The sequence below is a fragment of the Vulpes lagopus genome, chromosome 16, assembly GCF_018345385.1.
Source record: "Vulpes lagopus strain Blue_001 chromosome 16, ASM1834538v1, whole genome shotgun sequence".
Taxonomy (NCBI): domain Eukaryota; kingdom Metazoa; phylum Chordata; class Mammalia; order Carnivora; family Canidae; genus Vulpes; species Vulpes lagopus.
This window is the reverse complement of record NC_054839.1, coordinates 39,007,979-39,033,053: the sequence shown is the minus strand read 5'-3', so window position 1 is coordinate 39,033,053 and position 25,075 is coordinate 39,007,979. Positions and strand designations below refer to the sequence as shown.

Here is a 25,075-nt window from a genome sequence, read left to right as displayed (position 1 = left end):
ACAGGCTTTTACCACATTTGCAATAAACTTTGTTCTCCAAAGTAAAAGCTGAATAGCTGTTAATAAAACATAGGTATCATAAAGAGATGATCCTCTATTATTGGTCAAACAAGGTAGAATAGAGTGAAAGAGAGTCCTCCCAGAAAGACAGAACCCAGGAAAAGAAACTTGTTCCAGGTGTGGTTATAAAGTTAACATATGTGGTGGAGATACACATCAATTCTACTTATGTATGCAGCTACAGTTCCCATCTAATTTACTTCTCCTGCACTTTAACATTTTTCAAATCCATGAGAGAGTGACTCATCATTTGTGTGGAAAGGCTGTAGGATGAGGTGAAAAGAGCATCAGCTCAGAAGTTATGTATCCTTGGATTTGAATGTCACTTAGCTATATGGCCTTAAACAACTCACTAAATCTCTGTAAGTTTCTATTTCATTATCATATCTGTTTCATAAAGTTTATTGTGATGATAAATATGTGAAGCCTCTGCACCATGTAGTGTTCATAATGTCCTTGATGAATAATAGTCTTCTTCCAATGCAGATTGTTTAGATACCTGTAGAAGTTTAGATGTTGAAAGAACAGATATTTGCATATTACTAGGGTATGTATTCAAATGTAGATATTGAGGAGAATGATTCAAATTGTCTGTATGACAAAGAGAGAAATGGGAATGATTTAAGTAAATTAAAGTGAGAGATTATAAACTGGTTACCCTATTCTCATACATTGCTGATGCAAATGCAAAATGGTACAGCTGTTATGGAAGATAGTTCTGTAGTTTCTCACAAATGTAGTATAATCTAACTATGTGATCCAGAATTTGCACTCTTAGATAATTACTAACTGAATTAAATGCTTCTGTTCACACAATAACCTGCACACAAGTGTTTATACAAGCTTCAACCATAATTACCAAATGGTGGAAGCAGCCAAGATGTCTTTCATTAAGTTAATGGATAAACTATGGTACAACCACACAAGACTGTTACACAGCAATAGAAAATGAGTTTTCAAACCAGGATAACAAGGAGGGAACCTTAATGTCATTAAATGAAAGAAGTTCATTTGAGAAGTCAATGTATTGTAAGATTCTAACAATATGACATTCTAGAAGAGGTAAAACTCAAAAGACAGTAAAAATATCAGTGAATAGATTGCTCATGGAGGGAAATGTGTGGAGGATAATTGAATATGTGGATTAATAAAGAGTATGATTCCATTTATAATGTCTGATACTGAAAGCTTTTAGGCTTCACTCCTTCTTCTTCCCTGTCGCACATCTAGGAAAACTGATAAGAAAATTTGGTTACTCCTTCTTTTAGCACCAGTGAGAATTTCAAATCATAAAAGTCCCTGCATTTGGGGAATTCTCAATCCTGCCATAGCCCTCAAGCTAGTTTCCTTATGTTTTTGGAACCATTAGGAAGCCACTCTGCTTTCCCTACAAAGCCTTAACTTTTTTACAGTCTCTTACAGTGTGTGTGTTATCATCATTCTCATCCCCAGAACCAAGTTTTGGGTGGAGGTTCCATTTTGTATCTGTAGGATGTTCACAACAGTTAGTGCTGTGAGCAAGTTGTCCAGACAATGACTACTACTACATACTAGTTCTGCTGACTACTGACAAGTACAGTCTTTGGGCTACTGCTTAGTAGCTACCTTGCACTTTGAGCTGCACTGCTTTGTGCTACATTTTCGGAGTTTTACCCACCTTCTGTTTTAACTAACATATTATTAGAAGTTTCAAGAACTGTCATTTAGCAGTAGGAGTGTGAATTTAGGGCTCTCTTGAAAATGAACTAGGTTCATATGTCTTACCCCAGAACTATCTCAATGTTTTAGATTGACCTGTGTGTCTTGGTCCCAGCATAAACCATGACTGAAACTACATTCAAGTAAACAACTCTTACCCTGTGACTGTTGGTTGTGTGTGTAAACCAAGCAATTTTCACAGTGCTAGAGTAGGGCATCCCTCTCTCAGAAGCCCTGAATACCTTAGGAACCCCTTGGGAACAACTGAGCAAAGAGCAGTAAGAGTTCATACACTATATGGTTGTCATCAGCACCATTCCATGTTATAGAACTTCCTGGAGAGCTGCTGTTTTTCACTCATTAACTAGAAGGAATATTAACATACTTTATAAGTCTGCCCTTTGTGCTAGCCACGTTATGCTTCTCTCCTGACCACTTCTTATGATTTTATCTATTGGTGATGCCACTAAATCTGCTCTGCTGGGACCAACAGTCTTGGTAACAGATGGCAAAACCCCTACTCCAAAACCATGGATTGGCATTACTTATTAAAGGTAAGCTCTCTCTAACTGTACTACATATATAAGGTATATATGTATATATATATATATATATCTTATATATATGTATACATATATATCTTATATATATGTGTGTATATATATATATATATATATATCTATCTTATATATATATAAGAAAATAGCTTCAAACCTGATGCACTCAATTCTAATAATGCTACTAAATTTCTTACCAGTGGTGGGAATAAAGAATGCATGATATTGCTAGTTACCCCTACATTAACATCAGGACAGTGGGGCATACTTTACTCATCTATCCATAGAAATACTATTGCAATCTTTGAACCTCAATGTGTAGAGCCTCAATTCTTCAGAGAAAATGTGATATAGCTCTTCACCAAACACAAAAGGCCTTTCATTGTTTCTTACGCAGGATGAATAGCAGTAGAGAAATGTCTCTATGAAAGAAAATTTTACTCCAACCTCTCAAAGTGGCCCATATGGACCAGAAAAAAAATCCTAATAAGTCTCCAATATCAATTTATTGTTTCTCAATGACATTGTTTTTTTTTTAGTAAAATGTGGACATTCCTTGTAAATTAAAACATTTTCTTATAACAACTCTGTCAGGGATGATAGAAATGGGCATATTTAGGGTTTTAAGGCCCAAGAGTATTTTGTCTCAGGAATTGCTAGCACTCACACATGAAGTAATACTTTACTGAGTGGATCTTATGCAAGGGTTTAGGACATATACCACTAGAATTAAGAGAAGATATAAAGCAGGAGTAGAGAACTCAAAAACACATAAGTAGTAAAGTATACACCATGCCTTGAACTTTTAATATCCTAAAATATAGGATGGTCACAAATAATCTATATACAGCATGACTTCTATTTTAATGAAGACCTACAATCAAAATGACACTTCACACATTTAATGGACTGGGAGGCAGAGTATGTTAACAAGCTATGTAGCAATAGAAGCACCCTGGTTAGTGATGTGATTTTCCTAGAAAGAGGGAGTCTTAGCAACCTAGTGGCTGTTTTTGATCTGTTCTGCTGAGTAAGTTCAGATCTGCTCAATCATCAAAAGGAAGAAGATATATATCATCAGTTCACCCTGCAACTTTTGAGGACTCTATATGTATAGGTATCTCCATCTATTTTAATTGACCACCAGGTTGGGTTGTAAAATGGTTTCTGTTTCAGAGAAATTTCTGTAATTTGCCTGAAAGTTGAATATAATAAGATCCCTAATGTTTGGCCAGAGGAGAAGTGGTATATCTATCAGCTTTAAGAGGTCTGTTTTGAAACAGCAATGGAAAACCATTTGTGGCAGATCATCCACATCTTTAATAAGGAAAGAAAGAGCTTTTTACTCATTCATTTCCTATAATGAATTCCCTACATTCATTTTTCTACAATGTTTATAATAAACCAATTGAAGCCTGTTATCTATCCTTATGGAGCTTATCCCACCAGAAGGATAAGCTAAACTCTCTTTTTTTTCATTTTTTTTTTCTCATTTGAAGAGGCTCACAGGATCCAGAGTCACAATTTTTTAATCATAACATCTGGGAGCAGAAGAAGGGTCTGTAGAACTTCCAAGAAAGAAAGAAAAAAAGGAAAGAAGAAAGAAAGAAAGAAAGAAAGAAAGAAAGAAAGAAAGAAAGAAAGAAAAAGAAAGAAAGAAAGAAAGAAAAGAAGAAAGAAAGAAAAGAAAAGAAAAGAAAGAAAAGAAAAGAAAAGAAAAGAAAAGAAAGAAAAGAAAAGAAAAGAAAAGAAAAGAAAAGAAAAGAAAAGAAAAGAAAAGAAAAGAAAAGAAAAGAACAAGCAGTCTTGGCCCGTACTGGTTAGCTTCCACAGTGCCATTTTCTAGAATGTACCCCCCAGCCCTGGGGGCTGGGAAGAGCTACATCACCCTTGCTGATGGGGGTCACCATGTAAGTTATTTTTGTACATGTTCAGGTGTGGGTTCTATGGCCCTGTCCCCCTCAACCCCACCATATGAATTGTACAGAATATTTGAATTTGAATCTGGGACTGTCTTTTCCTTGCCTTTATATACATTAAACACATGTGAATCTTCAAAAAAATAAAAATAAAAAAAAATAAAAAAATAAAAAAATCACGTCTATACAGGTGTTCTTGATATGAGTAATATGACCTACCTAATTTTTCACTGATTATGCAAATTGTCTATCTACCTTCTAAGGCCAAAGCAAAGGTGAGGTAGGAATTATGTAGAGAAGAGGAAAGAAAGGATGAGGGTGAGAGAAAAAGAAAGAGAGAGCTGCAGAGGGAAAGAAAACACACATAGCCCCTAGTGACTCAGCTACCTGAAAGCTCATCTAAGACAACGAGGATAAGATCATATACAACACAAAAATGATTGAAAAAAATTGAAATTCGTGTTCTTGTGGAGGTTATTGATAGAGAAGCTGGTATGGCTGGGACTATAGTCTGCAGAGCCATGTGACTCACACATTGAAAAATAATTTTCCTTTGGACATTCTAGTCCATTGTTGTGGTTTCATTACTATGATAAGACTTATTATTGATCCAGTGGGCTATAAAGATGATGATCACAAATTGATTTGTATTTCTCAGTACAAATGTTTTTCTTTAAATGTGTGCTCATATGTACACATGTGCAACATAAAGACCTAGCATATGAGTCTGTTGCTGTATCTGTTTTTATAGAAAGAAACCTTATATGAGCATCTTAGTAATTCAGCGCCTGTTGGACCATTAACCTTATTTGGTTTTGACCTATAAGTTGTTTGTTTTGACCTATAAGTCTGTATAAATGTAGAGATAGGTCAGTTTATCTATAGCTGACATTATAAAGTGATGTTCAGCCTATTACAGAAAGAATTCAATGTTGTTTGCTTTTGGCAATTCATTGCCATTATGAGGCAGCATTTCATTGGTTTATCCATCTCAGAGGTGCGTTATTAGATTATCTCTGTTTTTAATGAGTACCTAGCCACATTTATAAAAATGGCTAAGGTTTTAGGGGTCGATTTTATCTCTTAATCAGAGGCATAATTTTCTTATACTGGAACTTTAGGATTTGTCCCACATTATATGATTTTATATCAGAAAGACTCATTTCAAAGTGAGACGGGTTGGAAAACTATGACTTTAAAAATTACTTAAATTGAAGTGTGGTTGACATATATGAGTTTTAGATATGCAACGTACTGATTTGACAATTATATACAATGGGAAAGGCTCATCTCGCCTGAGTATAGTTATGCCTGAGTATAGTTAGCATCAGTCACTAAAATTATTACAATATTGTTGACTATGTTCTGTATGCTGCACTTCCAATCCCAATAACTTACTTATTTTATAACTGGAAATTTGAACCTCTTAATCTCCTTCACCTATTTTGCCTATTCCTCCAACCCCCTCCCCTTTGGCAACTACTAGTTCTCTAAATTTACCAGTAGAAAGGCATCCCATCTATACTACACCTCCTATATTTTTAGTTTGAGGGGAACAGAAATTACTCATATAACTACATCACAACAAAAACTGCCTGGTCAGAGAACTCTCCTGATTAAAAACAAGAAGGCTTGGGAGCACAGTAAGTAATACTAACTCATTCTTCTATTGAACTAACTCAGACCTGATGAGCCAACTCTCTGCTAAGCCACCAAGAGAAGGGAAATGAAACTTCAGGACCATTTATCTAGACTTGCTAATTATATACATGCATTGCTACCCATACCTGTGGCTTTTAGGGAAATCAATTTTACACATAGCCAAGAATATTCTGTATCCATAAAGCCTGTCAAAATTATACAATTGAAATAATACAGTCAGGAGAAGAAAAAAAATTGATCCTCTCTCAGAAGATTTATTAAAAACAATGATGCCATTCAGTGTGGTCTCCAAGTGTAATAATTCTGTCTGATGCTTGAAGAAGAGTGGTTCTTGAAGCTTTCTGTGGACTGTAGAGGCTTAGAGAAGAAAGTATTATGACTATTATGTCTTACACTACTTACCCCCTAGCTGTGAGTGTGTTGTTGATACTGCAGTACTGGTATTTCACTTTGGATATTGCTAATTCTTTTCTTCCTTTCCTTTCTTTTCTTTCTCTTTCTCCATTATGTAAATGCTGTTCACTGCTAAGCCATGTAGAGTACCATGTTTACTTTTCCTTTTCTTTCTAATTTTCTGTTTTCTGTGTAGCTGAAGTATATCTCGTTTTTGTTTAGTTTTTTTTTTAAGTGTAACTTCCCAAAATTTATCTCCAACTGCCATATCCCGCCCCCTATTTTACATAATAGTCAATATTTCTTTCTTGCTTTGAATCCAATGTCTTCTTATTTCTTATTTTACTTCCTCATCTTAGGAAGCATTTCATTCAGTAGCTTCTTCTAAATGATGCACAGAAGGAAAATTAAATGTGCATGTCCAAAAATATCTCTAGTTGATCACAGCACTTATCTGACATTTTAGTTTGGTATAGAATTATGGATTGGAAATTATTTTCCCTTATGATTTTGAAGGCATTATTTCACTTTTCTGGAAACTCAGGAGCCAAGAATATTGGCTCAGAAACTCAGAATAGCCAAGAATATTCTGTCTCCATAAAGCCTGTCAAAAAGAATAAATTTAAAATAATTTTCCATAACCAAAAATCCTGAGTTTCCAGATTGAAGAACTCTCTAAGAAACTGAGCACAAGAGATGAAAATATAGCTAAGTCAAGGAATATCAATGAAAATTTCAGAATATTGAGAATAAAGAAAATATCTAAAAGATTCTACAGAAAAAGAAAAAAAAACAGCTCATATGCTAAGAATCAACAACTAGATAGGTTTAAAGTTAATCAACAGCAATACTAGAAATCAAAGAAAAGTGAAATAATGCCTTCAAAATCATAAGGGAAAATAATTTCCAATCCATAATTCTATACCAAACTAAAATGTCAGATAAGTGCTGTGATCAACTAGAGATATTTTTGGACATGCACATTTAATTTTCCTTCTGTGCATCATTTAGAAGAAGCTACTGAATGAAATGCTTCCTAAGATGAGGAAGTAAAATAAGAAATAAGAAGACATTGGATTCAAAGCAAGAAAGAAATATTGACTATTATGTAAAATAGGGGGCGGGATATGGCAGTTGGAGATAAATTTTGGGAAGTTACACTTAAAAAAAAAACTAAACAAAAACGAGATATACTTCAGCTACACAGAAAACAGAAAATTAGAAAGAAAAGGAAAAGTAAACATGGTACTCTACATGGCTTAGCAGTGAACAGCATTTACATAATGGAGAAAGAGAAAGAAAAGAAAGGAAAGGAAGAAAAGAATTAGCAATATCCAAAGTGAAATACCAGTACTGCAGTATCAACAACACACTCACAGCTAGGGGGTAAGTAGTGTAAGACATAATAGTCATAATACTTTCTTCTCTAAGCCTCTACAGTCCACAGAAAGCTTCAAGAACCACTCTTCTTCAAGCATCAGACAGAATTATTACACTTGGAGACCACACTGAATGGCATCATTGTTTTTAATAAATCTTCTGAGAGAGGATCAATTTTTTTTCTTCTCCTGACTGTATTATTTCAATTGTATAATTTTGACAGGCTTTATGGATACAGAATATTCTTGGCTATGTGTAAAATTGATTTCCCTAAAAGCCACAGGTATGGGTAGCAATGCATGTATATAATTAGCAAGTCTAGATAAATGGTCCTGAAGTTTCATTTCCCTTCTCTTGGTGGCTTAGCAGAGAGTTGGCTCATCAGGTCTGAGTTAGTTCAATAGAAGAATGAGTTAGTATTACTTACTGTGCTCCCAAGCCTTCTTGTTTTTAATCAGGAGAGTTCTCTGACCAGGCAGTTTTTGTTGTGATGTAGTTATATGAGTAATTTCTGTTCCCCTCAAACTAAAAATATAGAAGGTGTGGTGTAGATGGGATGCCTTTCTACTGGAACTTGGCTATAACATTCATAGATCATCTGTGCTCTCGCTAACCCACAGGATAATGAGTTTGGGGGATCAGGTGTCCTCTGCTACAAAGTTTTTCCTCAGCAAGTCCTGTATTTTATGCCTGTATTACTTTGTACTAGTAGTATATATCCATGAACATTTTACATGACAGTATGGCGAGGCCTTGATAAGCTGAAGTACCATTTCAGTCAGGTAAACACTCAGTAATGCAAATGACTACTTGTCAATTTTTTCCTCAAGAAGTAAAATCCATGGTTCCCCTATTCATTCTGTTTTCTTTTATTTCACCGAAGGGATCAGCTTGTTTCAAAGGAAACAGCCCACAGGTTAAAGCCTGTGAGTGACCTGACTGAATAGTTTGTTTTATAGAATCTATCCTTTTATTCACTGACAATCCTCCCTATTTTTTGAGTTGTATAGAGTAGTAATTTTCTAAAATCTTTGTGGAACATAATCTAGGATATTATAAAAGATTGGAATCTTTATACTCATACTCATTTGGAATGAGTAAGGGCTTGGTGTACAGCTAGTATTTATAAATCTATAGCTAACATACACTGTTTTATAGCTAACGTACACTGAGAACTTCTTTTTTGCCATTTATTATATTAAACTCATCGCAAGGAAAAATTTGGTAAGTTACCCAACAGCTCTATGAGAATCAGTAAATAAATGATACCCCTATAGTATAAATAAATCTAGATATATTAATTTACAATTTTAATATAAAAAGTTATATTACTAATAAAAATATATAGGTATCTCACCTTTGGTGAAGATCTAAGTATAAGAAAATGTTTATACTTAAAAAGAATAATCTCTTTGGACACAAAAATATAAAAATTCAGCACATGACACTGTAAACAAGGTTTATATGTTAAACTGAAAAAAATCACTGTTAGGCATTTGACAATAAATTTATATGCTTGGGTTCTAATATGTTGATAAGAAAATGAGGAACGCCAGAATAGAAAAATAAATGCCCCTGAGGGGGGCACTTGGCAGGATGAGCACTGGGTGTTATGCTATATGTTGACAAATTGAACTCCAATAAAAAAAAATTTAAAAAAAAGAAAAATAAATGCCCAATTCATAACAGATATAAAGCAACAAATGCACGTCAGTGATAAAAACACAAAACATTTTGGAGCACTTGCTTTGCGCCTAAAAATATGTTCAGCAAAATTTTTCTTGAGCAAAATATGCTCACTGCTTTTAATTCTCACCAAACCTCTCCATAAAGCAGACAGAGTCACACCAATTTTTCAGATGAGGAAATTGAAGCAGACAAAAGTTAAATAATCTGACAAAAACTATACAACTCGTAAAGATTGTAAAAAAGAAGAAAAACCTATTTGACTTTGGCATTGGCAAATTGAATTACCATGCTTTGTTGAGAGTAAAGAGAAGTCTGTATTTTCAGATACTGTTGCTGGAAGGGTAAGTTATAAGAACATTTTTATGGGTAATATAATACCATATTAAGACATTATATTATATTAACATGTCATTATAATATTAACAATTTTATCAATAGTTATATTTTTGAACCAATAATCTGACTTCTAAGATATCTTAACAAAATTAGAACTATAAAATATGTATAAAATGTAAGATTTAGCTTTATTAATAATATTTTAAAATTAAAAGTACGTTAAGATCACAATAATAAGTATTTTGATAAATGTGTTGTTGAATTAAAAGAGAGTTTCATGGGATCCCTGGGTGGCGCAGTGGTTTGGTGCTTGCCTTTGGCCCAGGGCACGATCCTGGAGACTCGGGATGGAGTCCCACGTCGGGCTCCTGGTGCATGGAGCCTGCTTCTCCCTCTGCCTGTGTCTCTGCCTCTCTCTCTCTCTCTGTGACTATCATAAATAAATAAAAAAAATTAAAAGAGAGTTTCAATAATTTTTAATTATATGGAGAAATGTTTGTGATAAGGAGAATAATAGATGTGCATGGGTATACGTGTGCATATGCATGCATGTATGCATATGTATGTTCACATATATATGATATACAACAAATGTATATATAAGAATATATATACAGTATAAAAATGATAGATATGTATATATAGTACATTCTCAATTTTTTATCATGTAATCACACATGTATAATTTTAAAAATTATTAAAATATTTGTAAGATTCTCATCAATGTGAGTATAGATTAATAAGAAATTTTTCATGTTTTTCATTTCTTGTAATCAGAAAATATAAAATTACTATAATCATGATTTATCCTTTTTCACTGATTAAGAAGGTAGCATGAGTTTAATAATTTATTTTGCTGAACTACAGGTATCTCTCAAAATTCATATCAATCACTACGTGGCATTAATTGTGCCAATTAAAGATCTCCTAACTCTTAATACTGTAACTTTTAGTGTCCTCTCATTTTGACTCTGGGCTTATCTATGTGAATCGTTTGGCCAACTGGTTATTATTAGGAAGCATGAAATATGCAAGGGCTTGCAGAGTATGTGCACTTACCCTGTTGCTGCTCATTGAATGAGTGGGCATGCTCCTTCTTGAACCTCTGCCATAACCATGAGAATACAGCTAGAATGTTATAAGAATGTAAACACATGGAAAAGAGCCAAGTGTACCGACAGAGACCATTCTACCTGCCAGTCATAGTCAGTAGTCTACTGCCAATCAACCTTAAATGCATGAATAAGCCCAGCTAAATTCTACCCCAAGATGGCCCATATAATCACAACTCCTTACCCACCCATACTTCCCATGAGAAATAATAAACTATTTTTTTATTTTAAGTCACTTCATTTGGGTTGTTATGCATCATTATGTTAGCAATAGACAATTGATCTTGTTTGCATGGGAAGTCTATGTTGGTCAATATAGTAGAGACAGGGGAAGGATTGGGTTATTTTGTTTATAAAAAGCAGACAGAGAAACTGAAAATCTAGGATACTGGAGTTAAATAAATGGAAATATTCACTTCTAGAATATATGCAGATACATCAATGTGTATTCCAAGAATGTGTCATCTTGCTAAATGGTCAAATAGCTGTATACTGTGAATATTTTTAATTTCCAAGATGTTTTATATAGTTTATTATATATGTCTAACACTCTTAAGAGTAAATACCTTATTATTTGTGTGGTTGCTTTTTATGTTTCACAAAGAATTGTTTCTCTTAGCCCTAAATGTGATACTCTGTAGAATCAATTCCTTTTGTATTTCAGGTGGATATTTGACCCAAAGAATACTGCATCTATTTTGTACAAATTTATCTTAAGACAAAATTGTTGAGTAAGTCTAATTCCTCAAAAGATAAAATCCTGTGAAGTCATTTGAAGTCATTACTAAAATACAATATCTTGATGAAAAATCAACATAACAAGAAGATGCTGTAAAAAGTTTTAAAAATAACACATGCCTGAAAGTAAAGGCTTTTCATTTATGTCTATACATTTCCAGACTTGCATTATTTGTCTGATAACTAACGCACACAGACTTGGGTTAATAATTCACCTTGTGGTTTTTAAAACAGTGTTTTAAACTGTATTTTAAATCACTGACTTATATCCATAGTAATAGGAGAAGTATTGCTAATTCATCAAAAACATTGGTTCATACAACACTAGGAGATATTTAATTCAGCTTAACTCTTGCTGTGCCTGGAGTCACACTGTTGGTGCTAGTTTAAAGCTCGGATTACTATTCTGGTCTCTTGGCTACTCATTTGGTGCGTCTTGCACTAATCTTTTCTCACTCGTATATTATTTACATTTCAGGGCTAACCTAAGGCAATTAAATAATATTTTAAGTGTATCCTCAACAAGAGGTATGGCTATATCTATATGTTAATAGACCACAAGTCAAACAAAAAAATATTTTGCAGAGAAATATAATTGGTATGTATATTTATGCTCACTTTATTATGATTTGCTTAAGAAAAAAACTGTTTTTTGTTTTGTTTTGTTTTACCTCAAATTATCACAATGAAGAGTTATCTCTTTATATTTTCTAATGGGTAAAAAGAACATTCCTTCCAGAAAGACTACTTTCCTACTCCTCCCTTAGCCATCTGTTATTTATATAGATGTTTTTAATCTATTTGTCCCATATCATCTCCTATAGAGATAGAACATAAAGTCCTTTCATGTCTTTGGATTGTGGATGATGATTCATGTATTAGAAGGCATGTGTTGAAGTGCTTACAAACTCTTAACTCATTTACTCCTCATAAAAACCATATGAAGTAGGTATTGATTTTATCCTAATTTCACTTATGTGAAAACTGAGGTACAAAGAAAGTAAATAACTTGACTGATGTTATACAATTAAGAAATGGGAGAGAATAAGAAAGTCAGACTGTCTGTCTCCAGGGCTAAGCTCTTAACCTTTTTCTCTGTGACCACTGAAACGTTACTCATCTTACCTATCTTTGGCTTGTTTATATTTCTATAGAGCTTCACTTTGCATTTTACTGTGAGGGCTTCAGAATTTTAAGATTGTTTTTCAAAATTATTAAGTGAAGTAAATATTTTCATTTGATGCTGAGTTTGCAATGGTAGGGAAGAGCATGTTTTTAGTTTTCCGGTATTGCTATGTTATTGAGAATTATTATAATCTGTGCCAGATTTTTTTTGTCTCTAGTTGTCAGTATATAGGCAGTTTATTAGATAGTTCTGTTAGAACATTTGTAGAGGCTCAAAGATTAATAAAGGGTAACAGCTCCTTTAGATCATTAGAAACATATTGGTATCCCTGTGCAGATGATTAGTTTCATTGGTTGCAACAGACAAAACAGCCACAACAAACAAAAATCAACTTTCAGTTTAACTACTATAGGTAAACGCTCAGATTGCCATTGTCACCACCTGAGAACAAGCCTATATGAAGGCTGCCTCTAATATTCACTAATGTTACTATACAGCAAAAGGTGAATATAAATTTACTCATCTCTCCTGAAAAGTTGTCTTTTTTAATCATTTTACATTTTTAGGAAGAGAGAGAGCAAGAGCAAGAAAGAAAGGGAAAAGAAACAGAGCTGATAAACCCTTCCATATTTATGAAGCAACTATAGTAGGTTGAAACTATATATTTTCAAAAAATTCTCACTCTAGTGTTGTAGAGTTTCTATATGAGAAATAGCACTGAGGTTAATTAGGAAAGAAGCTTCAGATGCTTAGCTAAAATAACTTGAGATTTCACTATGGATACTGCTGTAGGGAGACTAGGTTCTGTCAGAAGTTACTAGAAGTTAACTGTAGGGGAGGTGGGGAGGTGGACAGGGTAATTGGATGATGGGCATTAAGGAGGTTACTTGATATAATGAGCATTGGGTGTTATATGCAGCTGATGAATCATTAAATTTGAGCCTGAAATTAATAATACACTACATGTCAACTAACTTGAATTTAAATAAAACAAAACAAGAAGTTAACAACTGTATTGGATGGAGGTAAATTACGCTAAGAATATTGTAAATATGTTAATTAAAACAATGTAATGTTATTTTTATTTTACATCTACATAGAATATCAACAATATATACAAATATATTTCACTGAATGTAAGGTTTGTTTGGGAAAGTTTGGGTAAATGTAAAAACTGGTATATTGAAACAATTTTGAAATTTTAAATGACTGTAAAGTCTTACTATAGAATTCTTGCAGGCCTATTAGGTTTAGCCAGTGAAAAATTTCTGTTAGAGTAGAAAGAGAGGGATAAGCAGAAAGACATAAGAATTAAAGAAAAACCATGGGGACAGCAGACTCTATGCTTTCTGATAAAATAATTCATTATTTTTCTAATAAGGTAATCATAATATATGCCAAATATGTAATCGTATTTTGGGCACACACATATAACTTACATTAGTTGCTTTTTTATTTAAAAAATAATTTTATCTATTTTTGTGTTCAAAAAATGGGTCAGTACTCTCATACTAAATCTTGATGCTTGCTTGTTATTAGGTGAGGAAAGCATACAGTCACATTATTGACTTGGGAATCAGGGCTGTATTTAAAATAGTTTATCAGATTTAGATTACTAATTTAATTACAGTGCGCTCTGTGATGAATAATTACATTGTGTCCCATAAATTATCTCATGAATCTCTATATTGATACCTTTGACATATGTGCAGAGCTCAAGCTTCTCCAAGACACTGCTAATTTATAACTACAATATCTTTAAAAAATAAAACCAAAAAGAAGATTTTCTTCACGATCATTAGGATTTTCTGGGACTAAGAAATAAAATATTAATATAGAAAGAGAAATTCAGTGTAACATAATCAGGTATGGAATAGGATGTATTATGCAATGACTTCGCCATTGACCTACCTGAGGTAGGTGTTAATTAAGGAAGAGGCCAAAGATTCTTTTTTATTAAGAGGACACAGCAAAGAACAGTATTAAGTGGACCTTATGAATAAGATTAAAATGAAATATATTTTTATTGCAAGTTACACTTTAAAATTCTATCAACTTTTATGTCAAACTAAAATTCTTGCAAAACATGATAGAAATTCCTACCTTATCAAATTCTTTTTCCACCAAATTATTTCCATAAATCCCAGGTGCTCCCAATGAAAGCAATCTCAATCTCTATGAGATTAATATTTTTCTCAATTTCTGCAAGATTAATATTTTTCTCACACTGCTTGAAGTAAGTTGAAAGGACATTAGGTTTGGGAATGAAACTGAAAACGGCTGCTTTCAGACTTGTATTATTCAATTTTTTTAAAAAGATTTTATATATTTATTCATGAGACACACAGAGAGAGAGGCAGAGACATAGGCAGAGGGAGAAGCAGGATCCCCAAGGGGAGCCCGAGGTAGGACTCCATCCTGGAACTCCAGGATCACACTGCTGAGCAGAAAGCAGAACTTAACCGCTGAGCCATCCAGGCATCCCTCAGACTTGCTTTAGTTTCCTATTGGTATATATAACAAATTAACACAAATTTAGTACTTAAAAATGACACAAAATTATTATTTTATAGTTCTGGAGGCCAAAACTCTACAATCAGACTCATGGGACTCAAGTCAAGGTGTGGCTAGGATTGATTCCTTCCAGGGTTTTTTTCTTTTTCTTTTCTTTTTTTAAGATTTTATTTATTTATTCATGAGAGACAGAGAGGGAGGCAAGACCTAGGCTGAGGGAGAAGCAAACTCCTCAAAGAGAGAAAGAGAGCCCAATGCACGACTTGATTCTGGGATCACTCCTTGAGCCAAAGACAGATGCTCAACCGCTGAACCACCCAGGTGTCCCCCTTCCAGAGTTTCTTAAGGGTGAATCCATTTTCTATTTTTAGCTTCTAGGAGATTCTTGAAAATATGTTTTCTCCTCATTTTATTTCAGCTCTCACTGGCAGGGATTTTAATATCCATATTTCTACAGTCTATTTATTTACAATAATCTATTTTTCTCTTAGTAGCATACCTTCTGCTCATTATGGAATTCCAAAACCACTTCCACATTTTGAAGGTATTCCTTACAATACTGTTCCATTTCTGATTTAGGATTTAAAACAGATGAATTGGACAAGTGGATTAACAGGATGAATAGGGATAGATAAGCTATTTTTATAATTATATGAATGGAATTGATAAGGCTCTAGCCTTGATATCAATGATGAAATAGGATGTCAACGATAGATTGAATGTAAAATTAAGATAGTAATGCTGTCTAAACTTGTAAAAATATAAATAAGATTAGAAATAATTTATAAAAAGTATCAGGTACTAAGAAGTATTTAATTAATTGTAGTTAAAATAATCATTCTACATAGTCTGGAGCAAAATTTTCATTTCTACATAAATCTTAATTTTTAAAATGATAGTATAAGAATTATTACAATAATCATGTTTACATTTAATGAAATAAAAGCAATACCACTTGACTTTAGATTTGTGATTGTAGTTGAAGTCAAACTAGTTTCATTATTTTATAAAAGCTGACATTGGATACACTAAATATAAATCCTTCAAGAAAAGAATTATTACATGTAAGTTATTTAAATATCAGAAGCTGAATTACAATTTTTTTAGAATTTTTGTATAGAAAAGCATATTTTATCTAGTCTCCTCAGATTCATAGCAGAGAAGACAGCAAAAAAATATGCAAGAGAAATTTCGATGTTTTTAAAAGTCTTGTGAATTTGAAACTCCTTAAGATATTCAATAATGATACAATTAGTAATATTTTAATGCATTTTACATTGATATGGTGCACAGTTCTGCTATTCCTCTAAAATGTAAATATTACATTATATTACATTATTATGACTATTTCACATAAACCAGTTACAAAAAGGGCTCTAAAAAATTAAAAAAAAAAACTTTGCCTCATAATTAACTTGACATTCCTTGAAAAGTTTTTAAATTGAAGGAATGCTTCAGATTCGAAGACTCAGTTTAAAAAGAAGAGAAAACAAACGAAATGCTTTGCCTTTGAATGTATTCAAATTTTTTAAGAAAAAAATATTTAGAATTGGTTCATTGCTTAATTTTTGTATGTATCTTTTCATTTATTTTTCACATTTAGTTTTTTTTTTTTCCCTAGGCAAAGAACTTTATTAACCTTGTTTCAAACTTTATTCCCAGGCTTCTTCAGCTTAATTGGCTGCAAAGAATGAATTGCGTATAAGCAAAAACTGAAAAGAGCTGCAGTGTCCAACGGACTCGGGCTTAAAAATATTAGAGATCTAGATTTTATCAGATCCATGAACACAATTTTAATAAGCAGTCATAATATAAAATAGCAGCTCCCAGTAACTTCTTCAAGTTTTATCTTCTTCAGAAGTTGACTCAATTCAGTTTGCTTCATTCTTGGAAGCTTCATCAAAATTCTCCACAATATCTGGAACTTCATCATCATCCTCCTCTCTGGTAGCAAGTGATGCTTTTCCATCCACAGACTGTTTGGGCAGAGCTTCAGCCAGTCTTCTTAAACGAGTCAGACTGTCTGCACCAAGCTGCTTTAAGATCCTGGGTAGCATTTCTGTCAGCTGCTTTGTCTCGGTATGACCTGTAATGGTGAAAGTGTTCGCTGCCAACGATGCCTGAACTTTAGGGTTGTTAAAGTGGATCACTGTTCCTTGGTTTGTGAACATATTCACTTCTTCAATACCAGAAATAATTGTTTACCCCTAACTTCTTTAAGGAGAACTGAAGTTTTTTTTATCATCTGCTGAGCTGTTCTATGAACCACCTTCTTCTTTTTGGGGAGCAGTTCCTTTCCCACCAATGTGCACTTATGCTTGCAGTTTGGCGAGTTTCTCCTGGTTGATGATAATTTCTTTCATCTTGTTGGAGCACAAATGGGAGCCCAAGGGACTAGGGTTGGCCCTCAGGGGGACTCAGGGGGACCAGCTGAGATTAGGTGCACACACATGGGGACACAAGATACACACATTTAGTTTTAGATTTTATTTTTTTAGAGTAGAGGTTTTTCTGATAGATCCTGTAGGGACCAAATTATACTATAAGTGTACTACTGAGACTTAGTATTATACAACTTCACTCAAAAGTATAAGATATCTATATGATGTAACCCATTTACTTCCCATCCATGTGCTCATTTTTAATGGAAATTAACATTGTTTGTATTTTAATATAACCCACAATACGGCTGTTGCTTGCATTTGTCCTATGCTTTCAAAGAAATTAAGATGAAAATGATAATATCTTATACTTAACCCAATATTTACTATTTATTGTGCTGTATACCTGAGGTTCAATCACCTGTCAACTCCTTTTTAATTGAAGAAATTCCTTTTACATTTCCTGTAGTGTTGGACTGTTGCTGCTGAGTCTCTCAGTCTTTATTTTTTCTCAAAATATCTGAATTTCAGTCTCATATATAAGTCAGTTTTTTGTTGTTGGATGGAGGATTGGGGTTGCCTTTTTTTTTTTTCAACACTTTCAAAAACTTGGTCAATTGTCATTTGACTTCCCTGTTCCTGTTAAAAATTCAGACATCTTTCTTATCACTGTTCTCATATATGTAATGCTGCATTTTTCTCTAGCTGCTTTCAAGATCTCTTTTTCACCTGTAGTTATCATGAATTAGTTTGGCCCTTAAATGCCTCAATGCGTTAATTCTTTCTTTCTTTTTTTTCTCTTTCTCTCTCTCTTCCTTCTCTCTCTTTCTTTCTTTTCATGCTGCTTGGCGTCAGCTAAGCTTTTTGTACCTTAAGTTGTTGTTTGCCACCAAAATGGAGAAATTTCCCTCGTTATTCTTTAGGTATGTTTCCGCTGCATTTTTACTCTCCTCCCTTTGTGGGAGTCTAATGAACTATGATTAGATAAAGTGATATTGTCACACAGAACCATGATGCTATTTTTTTTTTGTTTTTTAAAAATCATTTTTTCTTCATTCCTCAGATCAAATAGTATCTTTAAGTCTATATTCAAATTCACTGAACCTTCTATTTTCTATGGTGCAGTCATTTACTAATTTCAGTTTTCATTTTAGCTACTGTAATTTTTATTCTCAAAATTTCCATTTGACTACAAAAAACCTGCACATAAATATTTGTACGAACTTCATTCATAATTATCATTAACAGCAAGCAACCAAGATGTCCTCCAATAGGTGAATGAATAAACTTGGTACATCCAGAGGAATAAATATTATTCAGTGAGAAAAAGAAATGAGCTTTCAATGCACAAAAACACATAAAGGATCAAAAATGAATATTGTTAAGTGTAAGAAGCCAGTCTGCAATGACTACATAATATACGGTTCTATTTATATAACATTCTAGGAAAGGAAGAACTAATTAAAAGATTGTGGTTGCCAGGAATTTGGAGGGAGAGGGACATATAAATAGGAGAAAGCAGGGAATGTTCGGTAAGTCAAACTATTCTATATGAGACTATAATAGTGAATACATGAAATTATACATTGGTCAAAGTCCATAGTACTGTATAACACAAAGAATGGAGTCTAGTGTAAACTATGGACTTTGTTAATAGAAATGTATCAATATTGGCTCATCAATTTTAATAAGTGTACAATAGTAAACCAAGACATTAAAAATGGGGAAAACTGAGATGGGAGAATGGGTAGGCATATGGGAACTGTCTTTACTGTCTGCTCAAATTTTTCTGTAAACTTGAAACTGCTCTAAAAATAATCTATTAATGTGAAAATATCTTCATTTTGTCTTTTTTTTTGGTGTTTTCATTGTTCTGTTGAGACTTTAAATATGTTAATTCATTACAAACATTATTTTCTTCAAGTCTTTGAGCATATTTATAATAGGTTCTTTAAATTCGTAGATTTGGGGATCCCTGGGTGGCTCAGCAGTTTGGCGCCTGCTTTTGGCCCAGGGCGCGATCCTGGAGTCTCGGGATCTAGTCCCACATCAGGCTCCTGGCATGGAGCCTGCTTCTCCCTCCTCTTGTGTCTCTGCCTCTTTCTCTCTCTCTCTCTCTATGTCTATCATAAGTAAATTAAATATTTAGAAAAATAAATTCATAGTTTTAACATATAGATTATTATGCTGTCAGGTTGATTTTTTTAACTCTTTTTCATTGACTGTCAGTCCTAATTTTCATGTCTAATATTTCATTTTATACTAGCTATTGTGAATGATACAATGCAGATACTGTGGATTCTGCTATCTTCTGAAGAGTTTTGACTTTTGTTTTATCCAATAGTTAACTTGACCTAACTTACACTCCTAATTCCATTTTCCCTATGATGAGACACAGCTGAAACTGTCTACTTCTTTAAAACTTTGGCTGTTACTCTTTTGCTTGGAAGAGAGGAATCTATCCTATGCATGCCCACTTTTGCAGTTAACCAATGGCTAGGGGAATGTTTGAATGCAGATTCTGCAGTTCCTCTTCCCTACCTCAATTTCTTCCTTGATTTTTTTCTCTCACTTTCTAGATGCTGTGGAAATGCCAAATTCTATTCTCGGGATCTTCAAACAAGTCAAAAGGTATTGTTTTCTTGGTCTATCCATGTTGTGCTCCTTGATATGGAGAGTGTACAAGCAAAAATTGTATAAGAATTTTATCCAGTGTAATTTTTTTTCACAGTAGACTTCTTTCTGATTTCCCCTGCATTTATTCACTCTTACTTCCTCAAAAGGTTGTTACTATATTCTATCCAGAATTTACAATTGTTTTCTGTAGAAGGGTAAGTACAACACAAAATACATACCTATTATTGGGAGTGAAAATTTAACATTGGTTTAATTGTAGGAATTTATTCTATAAAAACTTTTATTAGTAGTAGTATTAATATCACCTTATTAGCAATTCTTAAAATTTGGAGTCCTGTGAGAAATAAAAAAAGACAGAAAAAGTCAATATATAAATAATTTGGAAATTAAAAGTCACAATCAAGATAAAAATGTGGTATATCAAATTTGCCTCAGAGTAATACATTTGGACTAAGATACAATTAGGTTGCAGCAACTTCACTCCCTAATAAAATATTTTAAAAACTGAATTTCATCCCACCATAAAGACAGGACATACCTGCCAAAAGGTTACAACATGAGAGATGCTGGTGATGAAACAATTAGAAGAGATGGGAAAGATGAGCACAAAACTACAGCCACTATTTTTTGTTGTGAGAATTTGTTTCCTATTTTCCTTATGTAAGTTTTTGGTGTTTGGTTGGTACCTAAAGCCTCTAAATGAAAAGTTTGGGGAAAACATGACTGGCTTTAATACAGTTCTTCCATATGCTAGCTCTGTGACCTTTGAAATATTGACTCCTGTGAATCTCAATTTCTTCTGAATTCCTGTGAGGACAAAATATCATAACTTAAGTAAAACCTTATAAACATGCAATTAATCAGTGAAAAATGTTAACATTGTTAAATGTCTAGAGCAGTTTCTAACACATAGTAGAAATTTATTTTTCTCTTCCTTTCATCTCTCCAAAATGATGAGCAATTACAAGCAATCTTATAACTTGGAACTACAAACTGCATTTTTCTCTGTTAATAATAAAATAGAGAAAATCTTCTCATCATAGTTTTTTTCTTGCATTTCTTTAGTAACTATCTTAATTCGAAAGTTCTGTATTTTAGCTGAGACTATGAGGATTAGGAGGAAAGGAAATAATTTCATCTTATTTGCGCTGCCATCTTCTTTTTCCCTCTTATAGAGAATATAATCTCATTATGTCATTTTTATCCATATTTCATTTTAAATTTCCTTCCCACATGCCATTCTGTACCTGATTTTTGACCTATACTTTCAGAGCACTGTCTGAGTCTCTAAAGTCATTCTTTGAAGTGGATCATTGAAGGGACGGAGTGCAATAGGGCAAGCCAGGTAAGGAAAACCAAGAAGATCTCTGTGTTAGTCCTTATCTATTCTGAATTCATATGGTAAACTTTGACAAATAATCTAACCCTAGTTTGACATCTTTGAAAGTTCCCACGTAAGGCTCCCTGCATGGAGCCAGCTTCTCCCTCTGCCTGTCTCTCTCTCTCTCTGTCTCTAATAAATAAATAAATATCTTAAAAAAAAATAAATGTTTAAGAAAGTTGTCATAAAAATACTTGTCTCACAAGGTTCATTGTAATGAAAAATTACAAGCCCGTGATATTATTGGATCCTTTCTTCTGTGCATGCAGCAAATTACCAAGTTTTTGAGGAAATGCCAATTTATTATTATTTTTCTAATCTTACTGTTTTAATATGCTGTGAATAATACTGAATTCTATATAGGTAACATAACATGTTACAACTTTAACATAATTTTAGTTTTTAGGTTAGTCCAATATTATAGATGTGTCATGTCAAGATAAAGGAAATGCCACACCATTAAAGTTAGAATTGTTTTAGCTTTATTCTGGACAGTTGTTATCAGAACAATTAATTATGTATTTCATCTGGCAGGAATCAAATATTATGAAAGAAGAAAAAATTAAAAAACATTTTTAAATAAAAAATCTTGTTAAGATATTATTTGATTGTCAACACATACTAAAACAACTTTTTATACCATAAAAGTCAAAGGTAATATTCAAAAATATTAAAAATGACTGAATTATATTGTAATCCAATTAATTTATTTTGTTCATTATTATAATTTCCTCAAAAGATTGAGATATATATCACTCTAAAAATGTGCACATCAAATATAGGGGTTTGAACTTGGTTAAACCCAATAATTTCAGAAGACAAATACCATGCTTAATTGATTTTATTCTAATATACTTTGACTTCAGTGTGATGTTATGACCTTCAACTGTAGTCTTGTGGCTGTTCCCTATTATCAGTTGGAGGCACTAGATTAAAACATGACCTTTAACAATTACCAAAAGAGATCATCTGTGTTTTCTCTATTCAAAGAGTTATGGGTTCTTTTAACCTTTTGAAGAGAACTTTTATTCATCCAGTGTTATTTAAAAACCCAAATGACTTTTTGAGACCCTTTTAATTCTAAAGAGGGGAGATATTTAAAGAAGGACAAGGTAAGTATTAAAATTAAACATTTGGTAATCACTATATAGACTCTTGCCTGTGATGTATTCAAAAGCATGGGAACATTCATTGTTACTGCAAATTGATGTCAACCCTACCGAGAGAACCAAAAGCCCTGCAAATCTGTTGAGTTTCTGAATATTACTGAAACCTCTGGTGAAATGTTTGAATTAGAGTTTGCCAGACAGTGTATAAAAGCAAAATACTTGGTTTTACTTCCCATATTAATATCCAGAGACTTTTATTTAACATTTCCAACAGACTAATAAATAGAATATGAGAAAATTTGAGCTATTTAGCACTTGGATTTCATCAGAAATTAACTGGTAAGTGTAGAGAGCTACCTAACTCTAGAAAGGGGCTGGTCTATATATTTGGTTAAATTTTATCATGACTGCAGTAAAGAAGAAACTGTTAGCTATCCTAAATAACATGTAAAATAAGATAGTTAAAAAATACATTAAAACAAAATGAATAAAGTTTTAAAATATGTGGATGAGCACATAAATACCACATTCTGTGAATACAAAAATATAACAATATCAGACATAGGAAATTTAAGAACACTAAATAGTACAGAAATAATATTATGTTGCGATAAGAAGTGCAGATTTTAAGAAAATTAGAATACATATATACCTATGTATGCCAAAAATATATAAACCAATTAGGGAAAAGAAAATGTTTAGAAATGCAAGATATTAGTAAATATTTCTATGAATTTGAGAGACCTAGTATGCCAAAAGAAGGGATTGCATTAAGTGTACACTACTCTGGGTAATACAGACATTTTAATAATACTTGTTCTTCCAATGCATGAGTGTGGAATGTTTTCCATTTCTTTGTGTCTTTTTCCAATTTCATTCATAAGTGTTATACAGTTTTCAGAGGACAGATCTTTCACCTCTTCGTTAGGTTTATGCCTAGTTATCTTGTGGGTTTTGGTGTAATTATAAATGAGATTGATTCCTTTTTCTACTGCCTCATTATTGGTGTACAGAAACGCAACAGATTTCTGTACATTGATTTTATATTCTGTGACTTTGCTGAGTTCCTGCATCAGTCCTCACAATTTTTTGATGGAGTTTTTTATTTTCTACATAGAGTATCGTGTCATCTGCAAATAGTGAAAGTGTAATTTCTTCCTTGCCATTTGTGTGTGTTTTTTAAAGATTTTATCTATTTATTCATGAGAGACACACAGAGAAAGAGAGAGGCAGAGACATAGGCAGAGAGGGAGAAGCAGACTCCATGCAGGCAGCCTGACATGGGACTCGATCCTGGGACTCTGGGATCATGCCCTGAGCCAAAGGCAAACGCTCAACCACTGACCCACCCAGGCATTCCTCTTCCTTACCAGTTTGGATGTCTTTTACTTCTTCCTGTTCTCTGATTGCTGAGGTTAGGACTTCTGGTACTTTGTTAAAAACAGTGGTGAGAGTGGACATCCCTGGGTTGTTCCTGACCATAGAGGAAAAGTTCTATGAGGATATTACCAGTGGGTCTTTTATATATGGTTTTTATGATGAGGTATGGTCCCTGTATCCCTACTTTGTTGAGTGTTTTTATCTAGAATGGATACTGTACTTTGTCAAATGCTTTTTCTGCATCTATTAAGAGGATCATATGGTTCTCATCCTTTTAAAAAATAAATTAATAAATCTCCATGGGAACATATGTTTTATTATTATTTAAAAGTATTTGACAGGATCATATGTTAAGTGTTTAACTTTATAACCAACTTTTAAATTGTTTTCCAGAGTTTCTTGACATTTTATAGTCTCATTGTAATGTATGAAGTTCTCTTTGATCTGAATCCTATCAGCACTTGGTATTGTCAATGTTTTTCATTTTAGCCTTTTGTCTTCTTTGAATGGGGAATAGTATCTCATTTACAGCATTTATCAGAATAACTATTGATGATAATAAGCATCTTCTCATGTACTTACTTACCATTTGAGTATTTTCTTTTGTGAAGTGTAGGTTTTAATCTTTCACTCATTTTACTTTGTTGTCTACCTTCATAATTTTTAGTTGTTCTTTTTAATAAATTCTAGATATAAGTCCTTTGTGATAATATGCATTATGAATATTTTCTCAGTTTCTGGTTTCCTTCTCACTTTCCTTATGCTGTCCTCAGATTAATAAAACTGTTTAATTTTGATGAAAAAAATTGATTGATTGATTGATTGATACATTGATTCATTGATTGATTTGCTTATACTGAACCACCCTGTAGCCCAGGAATAAATCCCATTGATCATGATGAATAAATCTTTGAGTGTACTGTTTGACTAGCTAGTATCTTGTTGAGAATTTTTGCATCCATGTTCATTAGGGATATTGGCCTATAATTGCCCTTTTTAGTGG

At 33.1% G+C, this 25,075-nt stretch overlaps 1 pseudogene; it reads right to left on the bottom strand.

Annotated features, from left to right (window-relative positions):
• Window positions 1-16,930: 16,930 nt before the first annotated feature.
• Window positions 16,931-17,547, bottom strand: LOC121476776 (annotated as a pseudogene).
• Window positions 17,548-25,075: the final 7,528 nt, after the last annotated feature.